A 26,258-nucleotide genomic window follows, 5' to 3' on the forward strand; every position below is an offset into this window, starting at 1 on the left:
TCAGCGCGGATCCTCAGTATTTTGCATCAACACGGGGGGGGGGGAACAGACCGAAAAAGCCTGCCAACAGCCCCAAACCTTGGTTTCTAAGAGCAGATTTTTGGAAAGAAACGCAACAGCGCTACTACTCTGCGTTTTGTATCTGAGCGCAGGAATGAGTCAACTTAGTATCCTTTAAATCGTTTCCAAGTGCCGTTTACCCTGTCCTGACACGCTTTCCCCAGCGCAGCGCGGTGCTTAGCAGCGCCGTCCCTGCCGGCTGCTGCGGGCGGGCGGAGCGGCGCAAGGAGGTGGCTGGGCAGGTGGGCGCCGGGCAGCCTCCGTGCGGGGAAAGGCAGCGAAGGGGCCGAAAGAGCCCTGGAAGCCTCGGGGAGCCGGGAGCCCCCTGCCTCCCGCCCCTCGCCTGCTCTGGCCCGCTGGGCGCGCCGCCCGGTGAATTATTTTTGGGTGCAGACGCCGGGGGGGAGCACGCACGGTGGGTGCAGCGCGTTGGCCCGGCCCGGCAGCACCTGAGCAGAGCCCGGCGCACAAGTTGGGGTGCGCGGTGGCGGTGCGCGGTGGCGCGGCAGGGTACGGCCAAGGAGAAAGTGCCGGGGAGACGCCTGCCGGCCTGCGGCGCGCCGGCAGCCGCCGGGAAGCGTGAGGGGGGGCGGCAGGCCCGAGGCCCCAGGCCCGGCGAGCGCCGGGGCCCGAGGCGCCGGGCAGGGGCGCCCGGCGGCTCCGCGGCGGCGGGCGGGCGGCTCCGCGTCGGTGCGCGCCCCGCGGCAGCCGCGGCGATGGAGCGGGGAGCGGGCAGCGCTGGCGCGCAGCCCATCGGCTCGGCCTGTGGTGCCGAGCGGCCGGGCGTTTGCTGTTAGCCTTCACCCCCCCAGCTGGAAGAAAGGGAGGAGGGTGCGCGGGGGGGTGGGGAGGAAAAATTGTCCTTCGTCGGTGCTGCTCTACGTGATAATATGTTTATATGATTAGCTGAGCCCAGGGGTGGGGAGCGGAGGGAGAGGGGGTGGAGATTGGAGGGGGAGGAGGCTGGAGGTGACTCCAGTTCAGCGCCGGCGAAGAGTCTGTGTCAGGACTTCGCAATCCCCAGTCACACACGGAGAGGTGCATGAGCAAAAAGGAGGCTGCGATACAATTCATTGGGATTTTTTTTTTTTTTTTTGTGTGTGTGTATGTATTGCGTTTTTCCCATTGCTGCGCGCGTTACTAGCTCAGCGGCCGGCCTCCAGTCGCTGGCGGGGCAGCAGCACCGGGAGGAAGAGGAGAAAATCCGAGGAGGGGCCGGACCTGCATCCCGCCAGAGGCCAGAATGTCATCCCGGGAGATGTGAATCTAGTCGGTGCGAGCGACAGAGACACAGAGGAGGGGGGGTCCATTGTAACATTTTCGAGTTGTTCCCCGCTACTCCCGCTGCTGGCATCGCCTCCCGATCGTTGCACAGAAAGGACTCCGAAGGCTGGGCACACACACTGCGCGCTGCGCCCGTCGTCCCCTCCATTTCGTTTTTTTTTAAATTTAATTTATTATTTTCGTGCGTGCGGGCGGGAGCCTGGCTGCATCGTGCGTTTCGTGCGGAGCGGAGTGTCGGAAACTGCAGGAAAATGTTGACTTAGCCCCAGAGAAGCCTCCCGGCTGGCTGCTTGGAGGAGAAGCCGCCTTCTGCTCTGCGCTGCCCCGGCCCGCCGAGCCGCAGAGCCAGCTGCCGCCCGCTCCCCGCCCGAGCCCGGCGCTCGCCCACCCGCTCCCCGCTCCGCCGCCGGAGCCCCGGGACTAACTCCGCCGCGCTCCCCCGCAGCCCTGCGCTCGGCGGGGTCACCCGGCTCCCGGGTCCCGCCGGGGCGAGAGATCCCGGCCCGCCTTCGGCTCCCAGACAGAGGTAAGCGGAGCCCCGCGCTGCAGCCTCGCCGCTCGTTTCGTATGGCGCCCGCTCCCCACTTCGGCCGGTCGCCACCGAGCCGCCGGCGGGGAAACGCTTACTTCGGGGTCTGCCTTGTCTGCCGGTGCCCGAGGCCTCTGCCCACCCCCGCTCGCCCGCCGGCCCCCGCCGGAGCCGGAGCGCGCCCCTCGCCGAGGCCGCGGCCCTGGGGCGGCAGCAGCGCGGCGCCGCCGACCCGCACGGCCGCTGTCCGCCCGCGCGGAGCCGCCCCCCCGCAGGCCGCCCCCCCACCCCCACCCCTGCGGAGGGGCCTGCGGCAGCCGCGGCGGGTCGGTGCGGCCCCCGGCCGCTGCCCGCCCCGCCTTGGGGCCGGGGTGACCCGCGGAGCAGGCCCGGCCGCCGCTCGGCTCGGCGCGGCGCTCCCCGGCGCGCAGTGCGCAGCGGGGAAAGTTGCATCCGTTCGGTAAATAATTACCTGTTGCGGGTTTATTTTTGTAACTCGGCCCCGCGGCTGCCCACCGGCCCGTGCGGGGCGGGGGGTGGCCTCGGGCAGAGCAGTAAATTGCCCTTTGTCGGCTGCGGAGTGAGAACAACTTTTTTTTTTTTTTTTTTTTTTTTTTTTTTTTTTTTAATTTTATCTCTATTTATTTTCACATGTAGAAATCTGGGGCCATCTGGAGACAGAAAACAAGAGTGTGTCATGAGCCTCAGTTGCTGTGTCTGGCTCTAAAAATAACATCTCCTTGTTAGTCTGCGCTAGCACTGCTGGGCTTCGGCGGTGGCTTGTCGCACCGGGACCCGCCGGTGCTCAGGTGCGGGTCTCCCGGCACGGCGCTGCCCGGTGCGGGGTGGGGTGTGGGGGGGCGCACAACAAATGTTCCGCTGTTTGGTTTCCTCAGACGCCCCGGCTCCCTCCTTTTGTTGCTTTGCCACGAAGAGAGGTGCCATTTCGCATCATTCCGCAGAAATTGTTTGAATTAATGCAAGTGTGAATTCTTACCGTTTGAAGGAGGGTATTAGCATATCAAAGGTTTCTCGGCTCCGGCTCAATTGAGAAAACTTCAGCTTGTCTTCCATTTGCTTCCCAGCAGAGGCCCAAAGGGCAGAGGGAATTGTAAAGGGGTAAAATGGGGAGGTGGATGCGGGCTATGTTTCTCAACTTTCGCTGTTTGGCAATTATGCGAGCGAAAAACAAGGTCCCATCGCCGCAGAGCCCTTGCGAGCGCTGGGACAATTACACTCCATTGATTAATGGCTTGTTCCGAGGGGAAAAAGTGACCTTTTCCGCCGGGCAGGGCTGCGTGGCTCCTGCCGCCCCCCTCCCCCCGCCAGGGGGGCTTGGGAAGCCCCTTCCCCCGCGCCAGCGCGCTGGGCATGGCCCGCACGGTGCTGTGCGGGGGCTGGGTGGGGAGCACCTTCTAATTACTTCGGAAAACAAATGCAATCTTGTAATGAAAGACCTATCGATTCTAGACCTTTGAAACAAATACGCTTCCCTCCTTCATGGGTGGGTAGGCTGGAATAATAGATATTTTTATGGAGAGTTGTAGAAGAAGTTTTGAACGCCAGCGGCCATATGCTTCCATGTCCTTTCTGTTCTAGAAAAAAAGTGAAAATGAGTGATTCTTGTAATCTCATTTAATCAGGGATAGAGTGTTTACAAAGATAACCTAATTTGCGGTTAGTATTACCCTGTAATAAACAATTTGAAACCAAGTATGGAGTGCTGTTCTGGTGGCTGTGTAGAACATCTATTCCATTGTAAGTTGTTTTACACGACTACGTATTTGCAGGTTTTTAGTCTTTTGTTACTATTTCCTTGAGCCTGAAAGGGGATGTGGCCCGGCCTGCCCTTTTATTAGCTTTGCAAATCAGTGTTCATAATCTGGCAACCCAAAAGCCAAGCAAAATCCACTTACCTGTCAATAAGTTGGGACCTTTTCCAGGGACCAGATGTTTCTTGGGGACTGTGTTCTGGTGTATATCTCAGGCAAAAAAAAGAACTTTCTATCCCTTCCTTGCCAATGCTGTCCTTCCAAACCTTTTACTTGAATGATGCAGGTACTAAAACATAAATTTTGTGTTTTTAAAAAGTTGGTTTAAGTGCTTGGTATGTAGTGTTTGGTCTGTTTATCTTTTGGGGGTTTTTTGTTTGTTTTTTTTTTTTTTTTCTTCTGGTTCTTCATTTGATGGTTTGGGGTGTGTGTGTGGTGGCTTTTTCTAAGCCATGAAAGTGATGTGCCTTTAGAGTAGGTTGTCTTCACTCATGCTTCAATTTCCTTTCATTTAATGAAAGAACTGGGTGTATATGGTATGTCTTGGCAAAACCCCGTGCAGTTAATTAAATAACTTTTATAGATTTCTGTTATTCTTAAGTGGACACGACCATTTTTTTAGTGGTCCTAAAATCGTGTGTCATTACTTTCCAGGTAATTTCCAGCAGTTTATTTACCTAATGTCTTCAGCTGTCTGAAGTAGTACCTTTTGGTGGTATAAAAGGAACATATTGATGTAATTGCCATTATCACACTTAAGTTACTGTTAACTAGTGTGCTTTGAATGTAGAGTGCTATAAAGAAGGTGCTTTCTTTCAGCTATTAGGGATAATCTAAAAATTGTCTTGCAAATGTTGCTTTTCGGTTTGTATGATGGCAACCTCAAATTGGACAAATCTCTAAAAGTATATATAAAAAACATTTAGTGGAAAGAAGATTTTCAACATCCAGATGACAAAATTGGACCACTTAGAGAAAAATTAATGTGCTGCAGCAGCACTTCAGCTGCCATTTTCAATCACTGTGGGTTACTATGTGTTGGCAACAGCAAAAAAGCATAGACGTTCAGATAGCTCAGGGAGCTGGTAGTTGGGGGAATCAGGATATTGAATCATGTGGGGTAGAACAAACCAATTACTTCAGATTTTGACTTGAGAATTTCCAGTGAACATTATTTTCTGGCTTTTGGCTCCCCTGCTCATTAATAGACCAACATCAAAGCAAGCAACCAAACTTCGAAACGTTATAAAAACTAATGTAAAGATACAGATCTCACATGTAGTCTTGCAAGTCTTAATTTAAGACAAGCAGTTGGAGTTTTTATTGCTGCAATTTTCACAATCAGCAGAGACATTAACACCAGACTTCTGGGTGTTTCCCTTCTTCAAATGAGCAAGAGGAGAGCTTTAAAAAGACCCAAAGTTTGCTTAGTTAGTTCTTATTTGATCACTGCAGAAGCTTTCTCAATGTTTTATTTATCTCTTACTGCTTTTAATGCATAAAGTCAGGAAAGGGGGTTACTCAAGAATTCTAGTTTGTAGTAAGGAAGCACCTTATTAAAATTTAAATAAGCAGGGTAGTGTAGTCTTAAGAGTTTGTAGTCTTTATGGTTAATAATACGTCCTAATATGATGATTTTTATTTCTTAAAATGCAATATATAGACATGACATTTTGATTTATATATGTCTTTTAAATGGAGGTAGTTATGATGAAGAAAAAATGCTACAGTCTTGAATGACAGCTTCGTAGAAAGGTCCATCATTTTCACTTAAGGCTGTTGGAAAGAGAAGTTAGGCAAAATATTTATCAAAGTTACATTTGCAATACATTTCTATATCGTGTGTCACAAATTCATACAAATAATAATACCCATCCAGTATAAATAATTGTTTAATGTTTAGAGAGGGTAGAAACATAATCATAAGTTTTAAGGAATTTTACCAGTCAAAAAAGTTTTATGTATTTCCAAGCCCTTGCTCATCCTGTGTCCGCCTAAGATGTTGACATACATGTAAGAAAATACTGTTAACTTCTAGTATGGCTCTTGCTGAGGGTAGCACCATGCCTAATAATAATAATAATAATTATGAAGAAAAACCTACAAATAACCACTTGGAGATATTTTGTATCAAAAAATGCTTTATGTCTCCTCTGCATTTCCACTGAGGAGTATCTGTGGATGACTGATAATACAGGGACTGGAAGCAATGATTAATGATTTTACCTGGTCAGCTGCAAGAGAAGAAGTTAAACTGCGTCTGGTATATAATTGAAATCATATTAATGCATAGGTAGACAAGTAGTCAGTTATAAAGCAATATACTTTAGAGTGCAGGCTAGTGAAATTTATAGTCAGGCATGTTACTTGGAGATGTCATGTTAAAAAGACTCTTTCGAAGCATTTTTTAGGATTGATGTTTGTGATGTACAAAAGCGATTTGAAATCGCAAGAAATTCACCTTTTAAAGTATTTATGTGCAGCTTTTAAATTTAAAAGCTGTCTGTTATTTTTTTAAAACCCTCAGTTTGAAACAAGTAAAAGATTTAAACCATCATAGTTATAATCTGATGTCAAGAAAACTGGAAAAAGGAAAAGCTATTTTAAGGCCATTCTTGATACTCTTCACAATCATGTTTAATATTTAAATAGTTTTCAAAGATAGCTGCATTCTGTTTCCAACAGTTCTTAAAATAAAAGTAGTAGGTGGAATATTGGTAACTTGCAATTTAATGTGCATATATACCTGGTTTAGAAAATACTTCCAGTCTTTATTTAACAAATATAATTCTTTCTAACCGTCTTCATTTAAAAGGTGAAAGATGACAGGCTTAAAGCCCTTTTCAATAGATCATTTTCTTGGAGTTCATGTTTTTTTCAACCTGTAGTGTGCAGAGATGGGTTTCTACAGCACAGGCTTTGAAGATTGTGTCGCTTTCTATAAGCGTTGTAGTTATAGAAATATACTTACTGAATGTTAAAGTCTTACAGCATTCTCTAGATACAAATAGGTAGCTGACCAGAAATTGATTCCTTAGGAAAAGAAACCCAACAAACAACCCAACCTTCAAATGCCAAATCATAGCATCTCCAGGTTATGGATCATTACATTAAATGGATTATTTTATGGGTTTCAGAAGATTATGTAATCTGCATATGTCATGATTTCTTTCTTTTTGATTTTCATAAGGTATTGTAGTGATTCAATTTACTCTAGCCTGCTGTTTACCCAGATTATTTAGAAAGGCATGATAATCAAAAACATTGCAGCCTGACTGAAGCAAGCACAGTGCTTAATACCTGGAGGTGGAGTGCAGTCTCCAACAAAATGCTATTGATTGTTATCCTAGCACAAAGCAAGTTTAAATACAGCTTGCTTAATTTAAAAAAATAGGTTTTATGAGTGATGTACTTCATGTTTGGGGAATGTTTTGTGTGTTGTCTGCTAAGTAAAATCCCATCACACTTACATAAATTTGTTCAATTATCAGAGCAGCTAAGGGGAGGAGGGGAATCAATTTACCCTGAAAAGCACCAGAAATAAGATTACCTTGGCTAGTAGGAACTTGCCAGCACTGTTTAAATTGCTTAATATTGTCAAACGTTGCCATTTTTTATGTTCAGCAAGAAGGATATTTACTATTCTACATGTCCAGGTCTGCTATTCGGCTATTTCTTTATAAGGTATAAGCATGTCTTATTTTTATTCCTACAATAGCAGTTACAGATAATCGGAAGATCTAACAATAACTTTATAAAATAGATGGAATAATACCATTCACTGGAGAAATAGTATTTACTTGAGATAAGTGATCACAACTAGTTTTTTCTCCTGTCTAGCTTGTTGTTCTTGTAACAGACAAATGTAAATACCTTAGCAGACATTTCAGAGTGAAAGGCAGGAGATAAAATGTAATTACTTTTCAGGGTGGCCCTGACGATGCCCGTGTTCTTGTCTGTAATAAAAAAAAAATAAAAAGTATCTTTGCTCATCACCTTAGAATATGAAGGCCATTGTTACTTCTGAATATAAAACTATTTTCTGATTTTTAATATTGACCTCAGTATTTATCTTTAGCCCTTCTGTGTAAGGTGGAATCCTTGTAGCCATAAATCCTAGTTGCTGATGTCCAACTGAGCATTTAATAGAGCACCTAATGGACTCTGCTCCTGTATTTTTCTTGAATGCATAACATCTTGCTTCATTCAGTCACCAAAACTAACTTTGCCACAAGGACAGGCAACAGGACAAGTTAGAATCAATGGACCATTTGTAGGTCACAAAGTCAGTTTACTGGAATTTCAGAGGAAACTGGTTGAAAAAAGAGGACAAATGTCACTTTGAATAGAGATGTTTGAATCAGGCTTCTGCCTTAGGGTAAAATTTAGGTCTGTTGTAGCCTAGATGTAATGTCTCCCTCTACAGAGCACAGCATTAATCATGGCTTGACAAGTGATCATGGACTGAGAAAAATAGGGCCTGTCGTGGTTGTGTGTTTTGTGTTTTTTTTCCACCTAATCTTAATCTCTGAGGACCACATTATAAACACTAACATTTACACAAAAAGATTTAAGTGTCAATGTCTGTATTTCAATACTGAAAATAGCTAGCTTCATAGAAAATCTAGTCATAGCTGATAAGAAGCTATTTGAGTTTCTTACGTAGATGCAATATTAAGAGTGTTTTCCTTTTAATGTAATGCAGTGTTTTGTCATAGGAAATTTGTCTTATGCCATTTCCTCATACAAATATCGTAGGATGTAGGTCTGCCTGTTTTGGCCTTTGGTATGCTAAAGACCTCTGCAATGACTGTGTTTTTGCTTTAACAGTGTTTTACAGTGTGTTTACCACCCAAGGAAGAGACTTCCTTTTGCTCAAGTGGCAATATAGGGAAAAAGTAGAATAGTTTTTAAAATGTAATGCAGATTGACTTGACACTGATCGATGTATCTGAGTGTTTTGTACTATGTTTGTATTTTAATGATGTGTTACTTGGCCACAATGAACTACGAAAGCTGGAATGAAATAACAGAAATTGCTATTTAAGATCCTGAATTCTGATACTGTACAAATAAAAGTGTGTTTAATATGTTAATTTTTAAATTAGGGATGGCTTGGTGCATAAATTAGGTGTTGGGAGTGTTCATACCTTTTACGGCAAAGAAGGGAATTTTCATATTTCTTGGGCTTCTTCACTGCTTTGTGTGGTGGGGACAGTGCAGGGAGCAGCTGAGCACCGTGCATCACCGCTAGAGAGGTGCATCTCCTTAATGTACACTTAGATTTCTATCTACAACTGTTGAAAAAAACCCAGATAAAATCAGCAAGTAGCAGCAAAACAATTTATCACTGGAGAATCGTGCTTTAAAAATTAGGCTCCTTCTGTTTATTTAGTTGCCTCTGGACATGATAAAATCCCAAATCTCTCATTTGGGGTAAGCTGCTGCTTTCCTTTGTGCCCTCTGTTGGTATTTTCCTACCAGTTGACACCTCAAACCGATTATTGTTCTGTATCTAGATGGCAGAATGATATAATGCCAGTTATGATTAAAAATTGTTTCTGGAGGCTGGGGAGGGGATGACCGACCTTGTTTCTGACTATCATACTTGCTTTGCTGTTGGTGGGATCCAGTGTAAATAGAGCGCGAGCCTTACCCTGAAATGAGTCTGCAGTGTTGGAGAGAGATCACATACTAGAAGGAGACTTTAGTTCACCTCTCCATATATTCTCTTATAGTATCATATTTGTCCTTTTTTTACGGCATAGCAGTCTACACTGGTGTGAAGAGTGTTCAGAAACAACTCCCTCTCCATAGGCAGTGTTGCTTCTAAATAAAGTGGCGCTTTAAGAAAAGATTCCCAAGAACAAGTTCTGCTGTTGACTCTGCATTTCTCTGGGAAATTCCCGATGTCTGTGTTGACAGTAGGCAGGATTCTTTTCATCTGATCCAGGCATACTTGTATTCATTCTTCTAAGCTTAATTTAGACTTCTACGTGAAGCAACCAATGTGGAAAACTTTGCTTTCCCAGAATGAACAAGGATTGCATCCTCAGTTTGAACAAAGTGAGACTTCTCCAGAATACTGATCTGTAACTATTTCGTTGGTAAATTCGTCATTTCAATATTGAAGGGCAGTGTCTCCTGAAGCTTTGATTCACTTCATGCTACAAAGTATTTCTTAAACGCAGACTGTCAGTCGGTGAGGCTGATTCTTGTGTCAATCGGTATAAAAGTGCTTAAAGGAGGGAGGGTGCCTGGGCAGTGGAGGCATTCCTGGCTGAGCTGCTGTGCCGGGAAAATGGGCTGAGGCTGGGAGTTTAGAGAGGGAGTGGAGTTGCATGCTGACATAATTTGAAAGTAAGAAGAAATCCTTTTGCCCTTCAGGCAATAATCTTACCGGGTGCTTGAATAGAGCATCGTATCTTCAAAATGTTGCCTTTTTTTTTTTTTTTTCTCTCTCTCTCCTGCTTTCTTTACTTCCTCATTCTTTCCCTCATTTGAGGAGGTGTATAATAGTATGTGATAATAACTGGTTGTTGAGCCAACTGTTAAAAGATATTCCAGCAGCAAAGAAGAGCTCAGTGTGGAGCAGTCTCATTGTCTTGAAGTGAACACCCCAAATTTATCCTACGTTTCTCCCATGTAATGGCTGTAGCCATACTAGAATATCATGAATATTTTTCTACTTTTTTTTAAAAGCTGACATTGAAACCTTTTGGGTTTTTTTGGGAGTTTTTTGTTGTTGTTGGTTTTTTTTTTTTTCCCCCCCAAGTGAAAAGTCAGGTCACATGGGGCATATGTGACTTTATGCCCTATACATGTGTATTTATTTTATGAGTATTCTTCATGAGTCTAATGGCACTACTTGCAGAAGTAAAGAAAGTGGGATTTGGCTCTGAAGAGAAACAAAACCACAGGCATACTTTGATTCTTTCCCTGTTAGAAGGGAAATTAATGTTGCCTGATGGCTTTCCAGTTTTTTGAGTGTGTGCTAAAGGTTAGGTAAGACGAAGGCTCAATTTTGATCTGCTTAATATTTATAGCTTTATTCATTGAAGCTTTTTCCCATTTGTGTTGGAGGGATTTCTTTCTAGAAAGCTCGTGCTATTATGGCAAACAACCTGAAGACATTTTAAGGTAAGGGTATTTTGGAAGAAAAGCGTTTTGCCTCCAATTGGATGAAAACTACATTGTTACTTCATAATTTGATATAAATGGATAGAGACTTCTTTAATTTTCAAGATAACTTACCATTCAGTTCAATTACTTTTTAAACTTTGATGGGAGTGCATGTGTAATTGTATCTCGAAGTGGCATTGGATTTTATCTCCCAGCAGTAAATAGAATGAGGGATGCTGCTGTTTGTTTGGTTTGGGGTTAGGGAGATGCATCAGATAGGATGAATTTGTTTTCTTGTTTGGGGTGGTCTTTCATTTCTATTTGGTGATTTTTTTCTTTCTTTCCTTCTCTTTTTTTTCCTGCCTTGAAAGCATTTAGGGGACTTTGAAAAAGAAATCTGTGTATTTTTATTAAGGAGAGACTAAAGCTGAATGTTTTAAGTCTTCTGAGGGGACAAGAAGAGACACAGGGCTGGAAAAATGTTTTTTATGTGAACTCCTTATTTCAGATAACATTGGAGAAGGATTTTTGGGGGAGTTTCTTTAAAACGATGATTGATTATTTGCGTTCCTATGCTGACTTTACTCACATTTTCCACATATTTTTGCTTATTCTTCTTATTACCTGCAGAGGGAGCTTGTATATGAGATAATCAGAGTAATCAAGGCATTCAGGGCTGAACTGTTTCCAGTAAGTACAATTCCATTTCACAGTGCCTTCTCTGTTATGCAGAGCAGAAAGGCTCCGTAAGATAGCTTTTCAAAAGCCTGTCCATCAGTAACAGTAAATAACGATGGGCAAAAATGATAAAGTGTCAGTAAGCAAAAGCTGACTTTAGAAATACTTCATATTTCAAAGAAGTGCCTTTTTATTGAAAGTTTAAAAAGAAACTGTGGAAAACAATTCTTATGTGTCGAGGTGAAAGAGGACAGTTTTGGTACTCTGTATGACGGGAAGCAGATTTTTCTTGCATAAACTGTCTTCTCTGAGTCTAAAAACGTCATGTCAGCATGAGAGAGACAACACAGTACTTTCAGGTCTTCGGTACATCTCGTGCAGTGTAGTGTGCTAGCAAAAAGCAATAGGTAAGTCTTTTCTATTTACGCAAGCAGTGTTATCATAATCACGTTGATTGCAGATGCAAGGCTAATTCTCAGTTTTGCTTTTTCTCTATTAAAAAAACATAAGAAGGTGAATGAGCTTTCATCCAGATATAATTGATGAATTCATACAGTCGGACTAAAGCAGACAAACAGTGGTAAGGATAGCTGTCCTGAGTTTTTAAAAAAACATTGACAACAAAGAGCAAGGAATATCATAACCTAAGTTTATTTGTAAATTGTAGCTTAAAAACTAGCTTGAAGAATCAGAAGCATTTTAGATAATGATCTTCTTTAATCTAGTGCAATGAAAGAAATGATCTGGTGTATTGCAGGTTTTGTAATTTGGATTCTGGTTATCTGGATGATGAGAGTGTACAATCCTTCAAAAAGTTAAGACTTCAGAGAAGAAAATAATTCATTTATAATACAGTTTTGCTTGCTGAGCAAGAAGCATAATAGACAGTACTTAAATGAATTCTGCACTATTTATCTCTGGAAAAATGGTGGCAATCCTTTTACTGTAAAATATTTCAGTAAATTTAAAGATGATTTGCTATGATGCTGTTAGGAAATAAAGCAGTATGCATGCACATTCCATAAAGCAGAAACAGCTCTCCATAACATACTGTTCTGTAATAAATCTGCCCCATAAATTGGTTTGAGAGTTGATCCCCCCCCCCCCCCTTTTTTTTTTGTTAGTTTAAACTAACAGAACTTTACACTTAACACATGTTCAGGCTAACACGGTCTTAGGGTTTTACTTTGGATTCTCTTTTTAAACACCAAGAAAGATTTACCATATCTAATAAAGCAGCAACTCTGTGTCAATTTATTATTTATACTGGCTAATCCTTGCTAATGTGAAAAGTCAGCTTGTTATTGTAACACCAAATGGCCCTCTAAGTAGGCAAACAGTTAAGTAGATCTCCTGTAATAGGTTGTTGTCTAATAAAGAGATTTATGGTATTGGCAAAGGCTATTGTATAGGTATTACCCTCTCACAGCATGATCATGTATTATCTTAACAACTCAGTGCCACATTTATGTTGAGCATTTTCATAACAGGGTAAGAATATTAGCCACAGCAATTACACTCCAATAGGATTATAATGGTAAGATTTACAGAAAATACATAAATTATGTCTTTTGTAGAGATTTTGATAGGTGCTACGAGTTGAAAAGTTGCATCATCCTTTTTGCGTGGGAAAATACCGATGTATTAGTTGTGATGAAGAAAGAGAGGTTTCTCAATTTAATCTTGTTGAGGAATTATGGGGAGGCACTGGGCATAATCTTTCTTTACACAATGTGTCTTTTTCTTTCCCAGTGCGGTAAAGATGTTTCAGAAATTCCATTCAGTGGAGATTGCCGTACAATGTGAAAATCAAGACATGAATGTAACTTTAATTCTGTTGTGAGGATAGTACAGCTGGGATTAAGATATGTTTTTTTAAAACCTTGTATTTTGAAGGTAGAACAATGGTAATTTACTTGCTACATTGGAAGAGCCTGCTTGAATAAAATCATGTTACATTGTTTTAGCTGTAGCCTAGCACACCTTTTCTGTTTCATTAGCACCAGGTTTTTCTGGTGATAAGTAACTTAGATACTTTTAAAAATTACTACAAGCAACAAAAGTGACAATAATGTCATACTTGTCACTTAACATGAAAACTGTACATTCAAGCTGTTCCTTAATTCTTAAAATTTTCCATCTGTTTTTGTTTTTTTTTTTGTTTTTTTGTTTTTTGTTTTTTTTTTTAAAGCAAGAAAGTGAGACATTGGTACTCATTTACTTGGCAGAAACAATGTACCAGTAACATTTAATAAAACATAATTATGTTTTATCAATAAAAAAACAGTTATGGGGTCTGACTGAAGAAAATATATTAGGTTATATAGTAATTTTTGAATAGATGCATTGAGCAGCAGTCTGAATGGTACAGTGTGACAGAATAGCCACATGTTTTAGGATGATACCTTGAGGTATAGTTCAGTAAATACTGGAATAATGAGTGCTTAGACAAACAAAATACTTTTCTTTCCCTGATTTACTGTAACAAAATGATAATTAGGTCATTCCAAAATTCAGAAAAGGTATAGATGGCAGTTCTTGCTGTAGAAGAACTTCCCAATACGTATTCCATGCCATGTATAGTGTACAAGCATGAATAGCGTTAGTTAAATTTGTAAGACACAACATTTCCTGGATGTTTTGGATTAATTCTATGTGTAAGACTGTATGTAGAAAGGTCCTGTACCCATCTGTTTAAAATTGTTATTAATTACCAAAAGCCAGAGGAAGGGTGCACCTGTTTCTTTTGACATGAAATATTCCACTTCTGAAAATGTGCTAATAGAAGGTAATGTTGCACATAGTTTCATGTTCTCTGGTGGGTTACTGGAAAATAATTGGGGCCTCAAAACTGCATTAAACAATGAATATTCAAAGCTTGAATATTTTTGTAATGATGACAGCAGTGTATGACTTCATCTGTCATCAGTAACTCATACACCTTGTATTTACACAACTAGAGCAAAATTCTGGATCTTTGTCTTCAGTCTTGTGTTCAGAACAAGAATTATGACCTATAGAATAACATTTTCTATTTTAGAAAAGCTCCTGTATGTTCTTAGATTGGCTTCACATTTTATTTATTTTGAACTGTGGAAAACGATTGTATCTTTTGTCTGTAAGTAAAAAGAAAACACAAAAGGACGAATGTTACCCCCTGATGAATGTGGAGCTCCAGCCAATTTAAGAGCGTGAACTGTGACTGCATTGTTGAGGGCAGTGCTTGTCTTGTATACCCTAAGAAGAAGCCAGTACTTACAATAAAAGGATGAATAATGCATAAAAAAATCAGTAAGAGGTAAAGCATTTTTATCAATGCTTTAATACATTTTTAAAAAATTATAAATAATATTTAAAAATAGGGTACAGTGGATTTGTTTTACACATTTATCTTTATCAAAAAAGTTTTCTAATGCTTGGGAAGGTAATTTCTGTGTTTGAAAGAGGAAAATATATGCAGAAATATTCTTATCAAGTTGTTAGCCTTATGTGCTCTCCTGAAACATTTTTTTGAATATGTAGATATTACTGTAAGGTAAAGATGAACCATTTTTATTTTTGTACAAATGCCATAAGGAATGGATTCTTAAAATTAGTATTCTCCTGTTGGAAAGACAATAAGTCAAAGCACAAATCCACACTGTAGTCATTTTACTTGTAGTGCGCATTAAAAATGAAGCCACACTAAGTCATACTTAACTGCCCACAGACAACTAACCCTGAAGAAGGAATAAGTCTGTCTTTCCCTGCTCCCCCCCGTCTTTTTTATTATTATTTATATCTCTTTGTCTGTTTGGAACAGCAGTGCTGTTATGACTAATAAAGCTTTTGTGTTTGGCAAATGGGATGCAAGAAATCAGCAGTTCTTGGCTCAGGACTGAAAAATCTGCTGAACAGAGCACATAAAACCAGTATAACCTTTGAAGTATACCTGTGAATGAAATTCTTTCTTATACTTCTGTCATCTGTACAGAATTCCTATATTTTTAGTACAACTTCACTTCTAATGATATTATTTCTGATTATAGTGACATTTAAAGCAGTTTGGACAGACTCATGATTAGAAAGTACTGTTCTCAGCTTGCTTCTGAACGTATAGTCCCTTAGATTATTATTATTTTTTCAAAGGTACTAAGATAGGGACTTACAGTGAAATCAGCATCTTTCTATTGCCTATCTAAATAATGAAAAATTTATTTGGTTTATTTTAATTATAATTAGCTTAATTTTTTGTCCAACTTTGACTGATCTTTGTATGTGATAGATTTCTAAGATTCTGTAAACAATTAATTTCATAGTTCTTGTGTATTTTTCACAGAAAAACACTCTATATATGAAACAGTTATTTAAAACAATTCTTCTTGTGCAATATAGGTTGTGTGTATATATATCTATCTATATATAAAAGTTACCAAAGTAGTATATCTTAATTGAAAGAAAGTGAAATAAATAAAATTGTATAGTAAGTCTGCTGGAAGATAGGCAGTAAATTATCTCTATTTGTGTTTTAGGTAATAATAACAAATACAACAAATAAAGCTGCAGCATTAGCACATTATTGAAACTAATCAGTAAGGATTTCTCAAAAATACGTGGAGCAGTGGGAAAATCAGTTGCCGTTTCAGTGCTGTGGTTAAGCAGTTTGCACAACTGTGTTCGCTACTTTGGCACAGCTGAGAGATACGATTAATATCTCCTCAATCACTTAATTACAGCCATTATTTAAGTTACCTAACAGAACAATTGTTCAGGTATTGTACATATAGGAGATATTAGCTGCTGCTAAAGCAACAGAGCAAATATGCTCAGTGGAATTTTATTATGGCTCACAAATGGTATGAAGAAATAGCTCCCGGATTGTGCTCTTAAAATTCACTCAAGTCCATCTGATGATTGTGCAAATTCTGTTTGTACTGCAGTGTTAGTGAAAAACCGTGAATGACAATCTGTACAAGATGTTTCCATCCAAAAAAACCACAACTCAAACATCCAGAAAACCCACAACTTTTTTACTGTAGGCTTGTGATTCGGAGCTCTCTGGTGACATGGTCTGGTAGGGGGCTGTCACCACCCTGCCTGCAGTGGTGGGCTCTGTCATGGCTGCCGCACGGGTCTGGGGAAGCGCGAGTCCTGTGCCACACATCCAAATTTGTGGCTAGATTCCTTCAGTTGCTTCATAATGAAACAAAAGGTGTAATTAGGGCTAATGTAGCTAATCATCAGAAACTGGAGGTAGTCTCATCTGCCCTTACCCCTCAAAAATTGTCTGTGATATGAAAGCGCGATCATGGCGAGACAAAGAGGGGAGCGTGGTGTGTGCTGTCTGCAGGTGAAGATCCTGGGAAACAAGGTTTGTCCTTTTTCTGCTATTCACAGCCAAAAAGTCAAAATCTCCATTTTAATGAAGACATTTCAAAGAACAGACGGGTTGAGGAAGATATTATTTCTTTAAATGCTCCTGCCTCTTAAACATGGAAGTACCCTTAAGCTATAAATTAGAGTATTTTACCCTGTGCGGTTGATCTCAGGCTGCCCAGTAGCAATGAAGAGTTAAAGTTTTAAAAAAAAGAGTTGTAAATGGCTTGGTGGTTTCATATTTTTCAGTCTGTGGTTAGCTTATGTCCCCCTTATGTCCTGTTTTTGTCAATATTTTCCTTTCACCTAAGAACTATAGCAAGTGGGAGGAAAAGTAACTTGAAAGAAAATAATTATCCCAGGGATGCATTTTCATGTGGGAACCTTTATAATGCCTTCATGTAAATGACACTCACTATGGAAACCGTAAGAGCATTTATGAGTAGAATGGTTCATCCTGTGCTCCATGGGAAACACCATTTTGCTTATCTCTCTTCCCGGAAAGGGCACACCTGTGTGCCGGGGCTGGGGGAGGCTCCGACCAGCTCCCCATCCATGGCTGCTGGTGAGCAGTGCGAGGACCCCAGGAAGCTTGCAGGAGCATCTTGAGTAATGGCGTGTCCTGAGTCCGTGCAGTTTTACGAATCTGTAGGAAATGGAGCCACCTTAGAGGATAGTTTTATTTTGCATTTTTAATTTTTGCGTAGTGGGTTGTTCTTTGTTTGTTTGGGTGGTTTGTTTTTTTTTTTTTTTTTTTTTTTTTTTTTAAGCTATGTGTTCTCAGGCATCCTTGCTAACATTCACTTTAACTGAATGCTTGCTTCTGGTGGGGGAACCTACAACAGAACAGCTTTAAGATCAAAAAACCCTTAGAGTTGTGTTGACAAAACCTTATTAAGCGGTGCAGCACAGTATATGGTACAAAGTACTCCGGTGCATACTTGGAGCAGCAGCCTGGGTCACTCACTGGTGATGCTCGTAGCTTTGCTGGCTGGATTCCTGAGTTGTGGTTCCCAGAGTCCAGGCTTTTTAACTTGGAACAAGAAGAGATACAGATTTATTTAATTCAAAGGCTTGTGGATAGTTCTTGTAAAATTTAAAATTATTCTGTGATGGTTGTTGCTATCCTCACCACCATCTTAAAAATTAATTGTTTTGTTGAATAGTGTTTTCCAATCAGCTTGAATTATTGATATTTTGGTCCTTAGTAGAAGGGTAGTGGTACTTTTCCTCCTATACCATAGCCTGTTCCACCACAGTTTAATGAGTTATATCCCTGTATCTGTAATAGAATAACAACATGAAAAAAAATATGTAATTGTGGCTTATTGAATGGGGCTCAAAATGAAAAGTGGGAGATAGACTTTTGCATTAAGTCCAAGTTTTAAGGAATTGGTGCTTTGAATGCTGAAGCAATTGGTACCTGCTGTTTGGAAGTTAGAGCTGTTAGTGGTAATTGCAAGATAAACAACTTCGTAGAGAGGAATGCATGTTTAGGTTGAATATTTGAAACTATGTAGCCAAATATATTCTTAGCTATCTTAAGCTGCTATTAGAGACTGTGTTTTTTGTAAATATTTTTGAAAGTGACGGAAATAATAACAAACGTTGGAAAACAGCAAGTGAATGTCTGCTCATGAATATGTGTATGGTTGAATACAGGTGTGTGGGAGTGTTTATTTATATGGTACTTACTCATAAATGCAAAGTGTCCAGTTTATCATGTGCTAAAATTGTGAGGCAGAGCAAAAGAGGTTCTTGTCCGGTCATGGCCAAAGGGGCTGCCAGCCAGGAAGAGCCTGCTTTCCTTCGTTCTGCTCCCGGCCAGCTGGACTGTACCTGTACATGTTCTAGTTAGTAAGTAACAAAACTGTGGAAAAGCTAAAAAGTGGTATTTACTTAACTGTTATAAAATAATATTGTAACAGTGAATTTGGTTTTTATTTTGGTGACCCGAAATCATTGAGGTGAAGTGTCTGGCTGTTGAAATCTTAAACTGCTTGCTGCAAGCTCTTCTTGTGTTGTGCACCATAGTAGTCTTGAGTTAGATATTTTTATTTTCAGAAGATCTATAAAGCTGCTATTTTTAGGTCAAAAACATCAAATCGCCTTTTGACTGAAGAGACGTTAAAATAAAACTGAGCAACTTCTGCAGAGTATGTTGATAACCAGACAGCATCAGGTGAAGTATTCTGTCATGCCTGTCTGTCGCTTCTTACGTATCTGAGAATATGCGCCTTTAGGTAGGGTTGGTTTTTTTTCCCCTTCCATTTTTGTCTGTGTTATTCATCCTTCTGTCTGTCTTTTTCTCTTCCAGAAACAAAATCTTAGTTCAGCCCAATAGTGACCCATAAATAAGCTGTACATTTATTACTGTCACAACCTCTTCTGTATTTGATTTTTAAACAAACAAACAAAAAAAAGCCTGGAATACGCAATAGATGTGTGGAGATTGTGGTCATCTTTTTAAAATTAGTATTATTATTCTGGGACTGTGAAATCATCAGTCATTTATAGAATATGATTACTTGCAGAACAGCAAATGTTTCTAAATAATTGTATGCAGGTACACATGCAGACGTGCATCTCAGTGCACGTGTGTGCTGGCCCCTCTTGTAGCATTTAGTGCCAACGTTGTCTTTTTCTGTCTCCGCATTTATTACTCCTTTGACTCATTCTTCAAACAGATTTGTGGCTTCTGATGTGTATTGGTGGGCCTTTCATATGGATTAAAAAGCGAGTATTTGCAGTTAGTGTAGCTTGTGTTTGTGTCCCAGATAGAAGAAAGCCTTGTACATTAGGTTATGAGAGTGCGGCAACTGATCCTAAATGCTGACGGTCCACTTGAAGGAAATCAGATTACACTCAGATATTTCATAATAGCAAGTCCTTCCCTTTTCTGTACTGTGCTGCATATTTTCTGTTCCCTGTTGACTTGCATTCCTTCGTTGTCAGTCTTCCTCCGCTCCTTCAATTGCCTCTTTATTTTGCACAGGCTCCCGGACACATCCACCCATGGCACGGCAGGGCGGGCCTGCCCACGCTGCTGCATCTTTCCTTGGGCCTTCCCTTTTCCATCTGCTTGCTTTCCTTCTGTGCCCTACCCAGAGGCTTTCCCACTTCCACTGCACTTGAAACTAGCTAGGGGGGATGCCATCTTCCAGCTCTGCCTGCTCCCTTTGCCTTTTTTTTTTTCCCTTTTCCTTTTTTTATTTTTTTTCACCTTTTCCTTTTTTTTTTTTTTTTTTCTTCCCCCCTGGTATTTTCCCCCCCTTTTTTTTTCTTCTGGCCCTATGGTGTGACTCTCACTGATTTCTGGTGAGTAACTGACAGTACGGGGGAGTCTACCTAATGATGATGATTTCATTGTGCATCTGATTTGTAATCTATTGCAGAAGTGCCTGCAATGCAGAAGGCTTGATAAGTGTTATTTAATGTTAGAATTCTAAAATTTTAAAGTACACAGATCACCAGTTAAATCAAGGTATCTTGTTGACTCTATGTATAACTTGCACGGTTTTGTGATTGTGAAGGTTTTGTGCAGTACGGTACCTTTGGGCAAGCTGCAAAATACATTGATCCAGACTAAATCTGGAGTTTTTCAGTTTGCTGAATGAGGAGTTGGTAAAATGGCATGCATTTTCTAAACAGGGGCAACTTCTCTTAAATTTACTATCTATCTGTTGAGCTGTCAGCCACTCTGTCACTTCAAGGCTTAAAACTATATTCATGAAAACAAGTTTTCTGGATTTCAAAGAAAATTCTGTTTTTGTTAAAAGTAGCAATCAGACCAAAAGGTTAGACTATCATCAAAGTGTCTGTAAAAATATGTTTAAGACCTTGTTCTGTTCATTGCTATCACAAGAGAAGATGACTTGTAAATTGCCTTTCATAAAAGTGAGCTTGATTTAAGGTATTAATAAAATCTAAATTTGTGCATTCTTGCTGTAGGGACTGAAGATTTTAATTTAGTGAAATGCCAGAACAATTTTTTTGTGCTCAGTTTGATGAGTGTTATGTGAGAATTCCATCTTACTAAATTAGGGCAGACATATATATTACACTGTTTACAAACTGTTATGATTAAAATCTGTTAAATTTCATATTGAATATTCAGTCATCTTTGAGCAAAAAAGAGACACCTCGTTTTCGTCTCAGGGCTGTTGAATTCTTATGTTAAAATAGATTAAATTGCAAATGTTAATCTGAGTAACTGTGGGAAGTTGTGACCTGGATTTGAAATAGCCATGAGACTACTACAGCAGCAGTAAATCTTCAAGAACATGTAAGGCTAGCACATAACAGGGGATATGTCTGATGCGAGAATTAGAGTGCGGGTGGAGGAATAGCCTGAAAACAAAGTCGTGTGCCAGTATCACGTTTTCCTATTCTTATTAAAAAAAAAAAAAAAAAGAAAAGAAAAAAAAGGTAAGAATTTTTCACTTTAAAGCTGTTTTTTTACAGGCAGTGCACAGGAACTTCACAAAATTTTATTTTAAAATGGTAATATAAATTTAAGCTGTATTTAAGGAAGACTGTTTGTGGCACTCAAGGCATCTGGGTTCTTAATCCCCATGTGCTTCCTTCGGTGACAGTGATTCCAGTCTTTGAAATATCTATGGGAATTGCAGGTGCAGACTTCAGCCTAAGGAAAGCATCTGAGGAAGTCTGAGGAGGAAGTAGATACTAAATGTACTTACCTTTTGTTTTAGTTTTTTTCCTTCTGTCCTTAAATAACTGGTTTATTTTTTCTTGGCTAAGGCTGGCTTCAGCCCTAGTTCTGGGTACTTTAAAGCCTAATAGCATCAAAAGGTCCCAAGTGTTAGTTATCAAGCACTGGCATTGCTGGAATCTTTTATTGTCTTATTACTTCTGATTTGCTTCATCGCTGTTATAACATGTCAAATAAGAATGTAGGCGATGTCAGGAGAATATGATAATAGTAATTTGTAAAGCAATGTTTTGACTTAAAAAATAATGTTAAACCAATCATTTTTAAGCAATTCTTAATGAAAAAATCAGGAGAAATTAATTGCTAATTAAAAAAAAAAAGATTAAATATTTTTGACATACTTATTTGATCCAGTTTGCTGTACTCTTATATCTCTGGATATATTTGATACAAATTTCATCTTGCGTAAAAGAAAGAAACGAGCTTGCAGATAGTTGCCCACGTGTGTCCACACACCAAAATTATCTTGGAGTTCTGTACAAGGGTATTGTAAGTGTTACAATATCTATTATTGCAAAATTGACTTTTTTTTTCTTTTTCAGTTTCTAAAAAATACTAAGATTGTAGGGCTTATGAAGTAAGCCTGTAATACTTTACCTCTCCATTTTAAAAAAGTCTTTTAAAAACTGCTTTACGATAGAATAACACCAGCTAGACTATGACTTTGTTCATTTTATTTGCTGCAGAGGAAGGGTGATTGGCAGGCTCTGGCATTCAGCTGTCCATGGCTGAACTGCAGGGCTTGAGTTGCATTGGCAGGGCCGCGCGTAAAACTTTGTACCGTGTTTGCCAACTGTGTTCTTGGCTCAAGTTGATGTTACATGTCTCTCGACTCCAAAGCATGCTCATTTGCCAAATTCTATCTAAAAATGTATGCTGGAATTCCTAATTAAATAAAACCCTTGATATTTATTTTATGCCTTGGAAAGGCATGGATTCTTTCAGAGTAGATGCTGCTTTGGTAGAAATACAAATAAGAATTAAAAAAAACCAAGGTGGATTAAAAAGCTGTAACCAGGGTTAGGAGAGAAATGGTCTCTTGCAAACAGATTGGAAGCTTTGTTTTTTTGTGTTGAAATTTTGGGACTTTACCAAGTTCTTACCTGCATTTTTTTGCATACCTACATTATTTGTTTATTTCTCAAGTGTTTTTAAAATTGTTCCACTACAAATGATAATTGCAGTCAGTATATAGTGTCATTGTTCTTTCCTGCTACATAGCAATATAGCTACCTTATTGTTGCCGTAAGCTAAAGTTACCAGTTGAACGATAAAGGTATAATTTATGCCAAACCGGTCTAGAAGCTGTTTCAGAAGACTGATAGCAACTGCTTTTATACATATTGCTATGTAAAATGCTTATTAATGTTAGCAGATGTTGCACTTTAATCCCCCAGAATGATTGTTTGGTAGCAGCGGGAGATTTATTAAGCTTAAGTTGTGTGAAATTGTGTGTGCATAAGCTGCTATTTAGATTGTAAAAATGCCATTGAAAACTGTTAAAAAGTTCTAACTGTAATTGGCAGAGAGGTATTAGCTGTTCTAAAAGAAGTATATGTGTACCGTTGGCCCTTATGCTGTAACCTCTTTATCATTTATCTTCTTGTATTAATGTCACTGAATTATTAATTCATGAGCAGGGTTGGATAGGGTGAAGGCACTATTTAAATGTGTGGCACATGTATCCTTATCGCTGGAGACATGAAAAGAGTCATTTTGTGTTATCTATAAAATGGAAAGGACATTTAAAATTTCATTTATGGTAATCCACTTCACTTCCCAGTAAAACACCTAGATTATTGCTACTATGATATAATGTTCTTATTAAAATTTTGTAATCTTTCCACTCTGTTTGCTTATAAATATTGTTGATAGACAAATGTAGGCTTACTTTATTTTTCTTTTTAGTTGCAGATACAGTTCGTGAACTGCAGCAGAACATATGAAGAGCAGGTTTTTTAATACAAAATAAAAGCCATTAAGTGTATGTAATTGTGAAAGGGGAAATATATTATTTAAAATCATAGCATAGCCTAAATAACGAAAAATACATTTTTTTTCCAAAGTAGCAGTGTCATTGTCACATTGAGCTACCAAGACTTACATTATTTAAAAGAACTGTAAATGAGTGACACAGAGATATTCGTATGCCTGATGAAACCACAGAATATCAGAGGTCATGTTGCTGTTAAAATATGTGTTAAAAATGGATCTTAAATTTCATCTATATGGATGCTTTAAAAATGGTTTTAAATATGGTGCTATATGGATGATTTTAAAAAAATTAAAGTATATGGGAAATACAATGTATTCAGTCACTCCAAAAGAGTAAACTCTTTTATTCATTGAATACTTTAAAAGGTATTAGTTCTTTCTTAAAATTCTTTGAAACAAGCAATTTAGGGATACTTTGTCCTCAGGTGCTCACTGTGGCTGGTGTGGCAGTGCTGGAGCTAACCCATATTCCATTTTGTTTAATAGTTAGAAGATAACACTTCACAATTCCCTTTTCACAGTGCATGGAAAAGGCCCTTACTGTTTCTACAATACGTTTTTGTTTTTCTTGTTTTGTCTTCCCCCCCCCACCCAAGGAAGAGAAAAATACTGTGCAGAATGCTAGGGAGAAGAGTTTTAAACAATGGTGCGTGCAAGTAGGAGCCTTTCCTTTGAATTACAATTTAGAGCTCTCTTTGTTCATAACTTCTCCAGATGTAATCGTTATCTTTTTCCGACTTAGCCTTTTTACAAAAGGAATAAAAAATGAACTGAAATACTTCTATATTTTTCTATTATAGTTTGAATAAATAAGAAAGCCCACAGTTCACCCCAGTTACAGGAGCGGTACAGCTCTGATGAATGACTGGTAGTCATTCAGCTGCCTTGCACAGTTAAGGGTAGCCAGCTGAATGTTCATCGCTTATTAAAATGTACAAGAAAATACTCTTGACAATAGTTGCACCATTAGATGCCTAGGCAACTCGTACATCTTTGCAGAGCCCATCACCCTGTAACAGAAGTGAGTTCTGTGTTTTGTTGCAGAGTCAGGCCCTTTCTGAATAGATACTGAAGATTTATTTGCCATATTTATTGCATATGTTTTGCACGTTCTTGGTGACATGCGAGCAATAGTTGCATGATTTGGCCGTGTATCTGTGGGCAGGTGCAAGGAAGAGAGTTAGCGCTGTCTGTGCAGTACTGTCATGTATGGCTTCTCACCCTTGAGTTCCTGTTTTCACGATGAATATGTGCATGAGAAAAGCCAGTTACAAGGGAAAAACCCCAAAATCTTCATGATATTTGAGTTTTCAGCCTTCTACTTTTAAGTGCTACTGGTATGTAAAATTGGTGAACCTGAACGATATGGCTTCTGTCAATGTGTGCTGCTTATTTGTACTTAATATACATACAGAACTCCTCCAAAGGGTTAAGTAAGTTCATTGAAGTTTCTACCTCTAAGTCATACTTGCCTGGAGAATCTCTTGTATGCTTAGAAAGTAGTTAAGGACTATTCTTAGTTGATTATTCTTCCAAAGGTGACATATCTGAGGGTCTCCATCACGTCTTCCCTTCTTTTGTTGTCAAAATTATGAATTTTGATGTTGTTTATGGCCATGTGGGCTGGTAGTGCACAGCACTTCCTGGGTTTCTCTGCAAGACATGATCCACTACCTTCTAAATAACTAGATGGTTGGTGAATGGTTTGGAAAGTAAAGCTTTACGGCATTACTCTTAGGCATTTGGTTGTTGTTGTTAATTTTTAGTGGAACTAAAATGTGGTCTTCCGAAGCTCCTGACTGTCAGGCTGCTTATAAGAAAATACTGTTCTCTGATCACTGTAATATTTATTAATTGTGCTTCAGGGAAAAAGAAACTTCTTGAAAGAAGAAAAAAATGCTTAAGCACAACATGTTTTAAAATGTAATTAAAGGCATGCACTATTGATATGGTCTTTCATAAAATGCATTATTGTGATGCTATTGTAAATTTTAATACTTAAGGCTACAATGGAAGAATAGGTATTTTAAAATATATTTCTCCTGCTGTCTCTGTATTTAGTCACAGGTTTTTCACATTTCTTTGCACACTCATCTGATCTATTTTATCCTAGATTACCTCATTGCTCCCAAGAAATCCCTTTTGGTAATATTGATAACCTAATATGTGACAGATTTTGGTCATTATTATTTCATTTAGTGGTCATATGTATAGACCAAGAGGGAATCTGAATATTGATTCACTGAATGGCTAGTAACAATGATTTATGAGTCAAGGATTCAGTGCAGTGAGCCAAACACAGCAGAGATTACATCTTATGTGCCACCATTGATTTTGTTTCATATTTCACTGCACAATGATTAGGCCATGGTCTCACAGATGTTAACATCAGAACCATATTCTTCTCTAAGCAAAAGATATGCAACAAATTATACCCAGTGCATTGTGTGTATGTTCCTCCTGCTTCTGCTTTTAAAAAAAATATAAATATTTTCCAGTTACTTTTTAAAGAATTGGTATTTCTCTGGTAACAACAAAGGGTTTTGATACGATTTATAAAAATAATCAAAAGTGACTTTGCTGCCCACACAAGCTATGTCATTTATATTGAATGTAGACCACACAGACCGATCTCAAATACAGCTGATAGAAAATGGGATGCTTTAAAGCAGATGCTAAAACAGTACCTTCATGAATCTTTCTGATAATATGCTTTGGCACATGCCTAGAA

At 39.5% G+C, this 26,258-nt stretch overlaps 1 protein-coding gene across 17 annotated transcripts in view; it reads left to right on the plus strand.

Moving 5' to 3' along the window:
• ADGRL2 (adhesion G protein-coupled receptor L2) overlaps positions 1–26,258 on the plus strand; it is a 404,716-nt gene that overhangs the window by 240,754 nt on the left and 137,704 nt on the right. For 3 of the 17 annotated variants that reach the window (XM_080406964.1, XM_080406965.1, XM_080406959.1), the window contains exon 1: positions 323–1,870. The exons of 4 other annotated variants lie outside the window; for them this stretch is intronic. The gene's annotated coding sequence lies outside the window, so the exon portion shown is untranslated. Of the gene's footprint in view, positions 1–320; positions 1,871–26,258 lie in introns of those variants that run through there. 10 more of the 17 variants (XM_080406951.1, XM_080406953.1, XM_080406967.1 and 7 more) reach the window with 5 other exon arrangements.

The sequence above is a fragment of the Falco punctatus genome (genome assembly GCF_963210335.1).
Source record: "Falco punctatus genome assembly, chromosome: 11".
NCBI lineage: Eukaryota > Metazoa > Chordata > Aves > Falconiformes > Falconidae > Falco > Falco punctatus.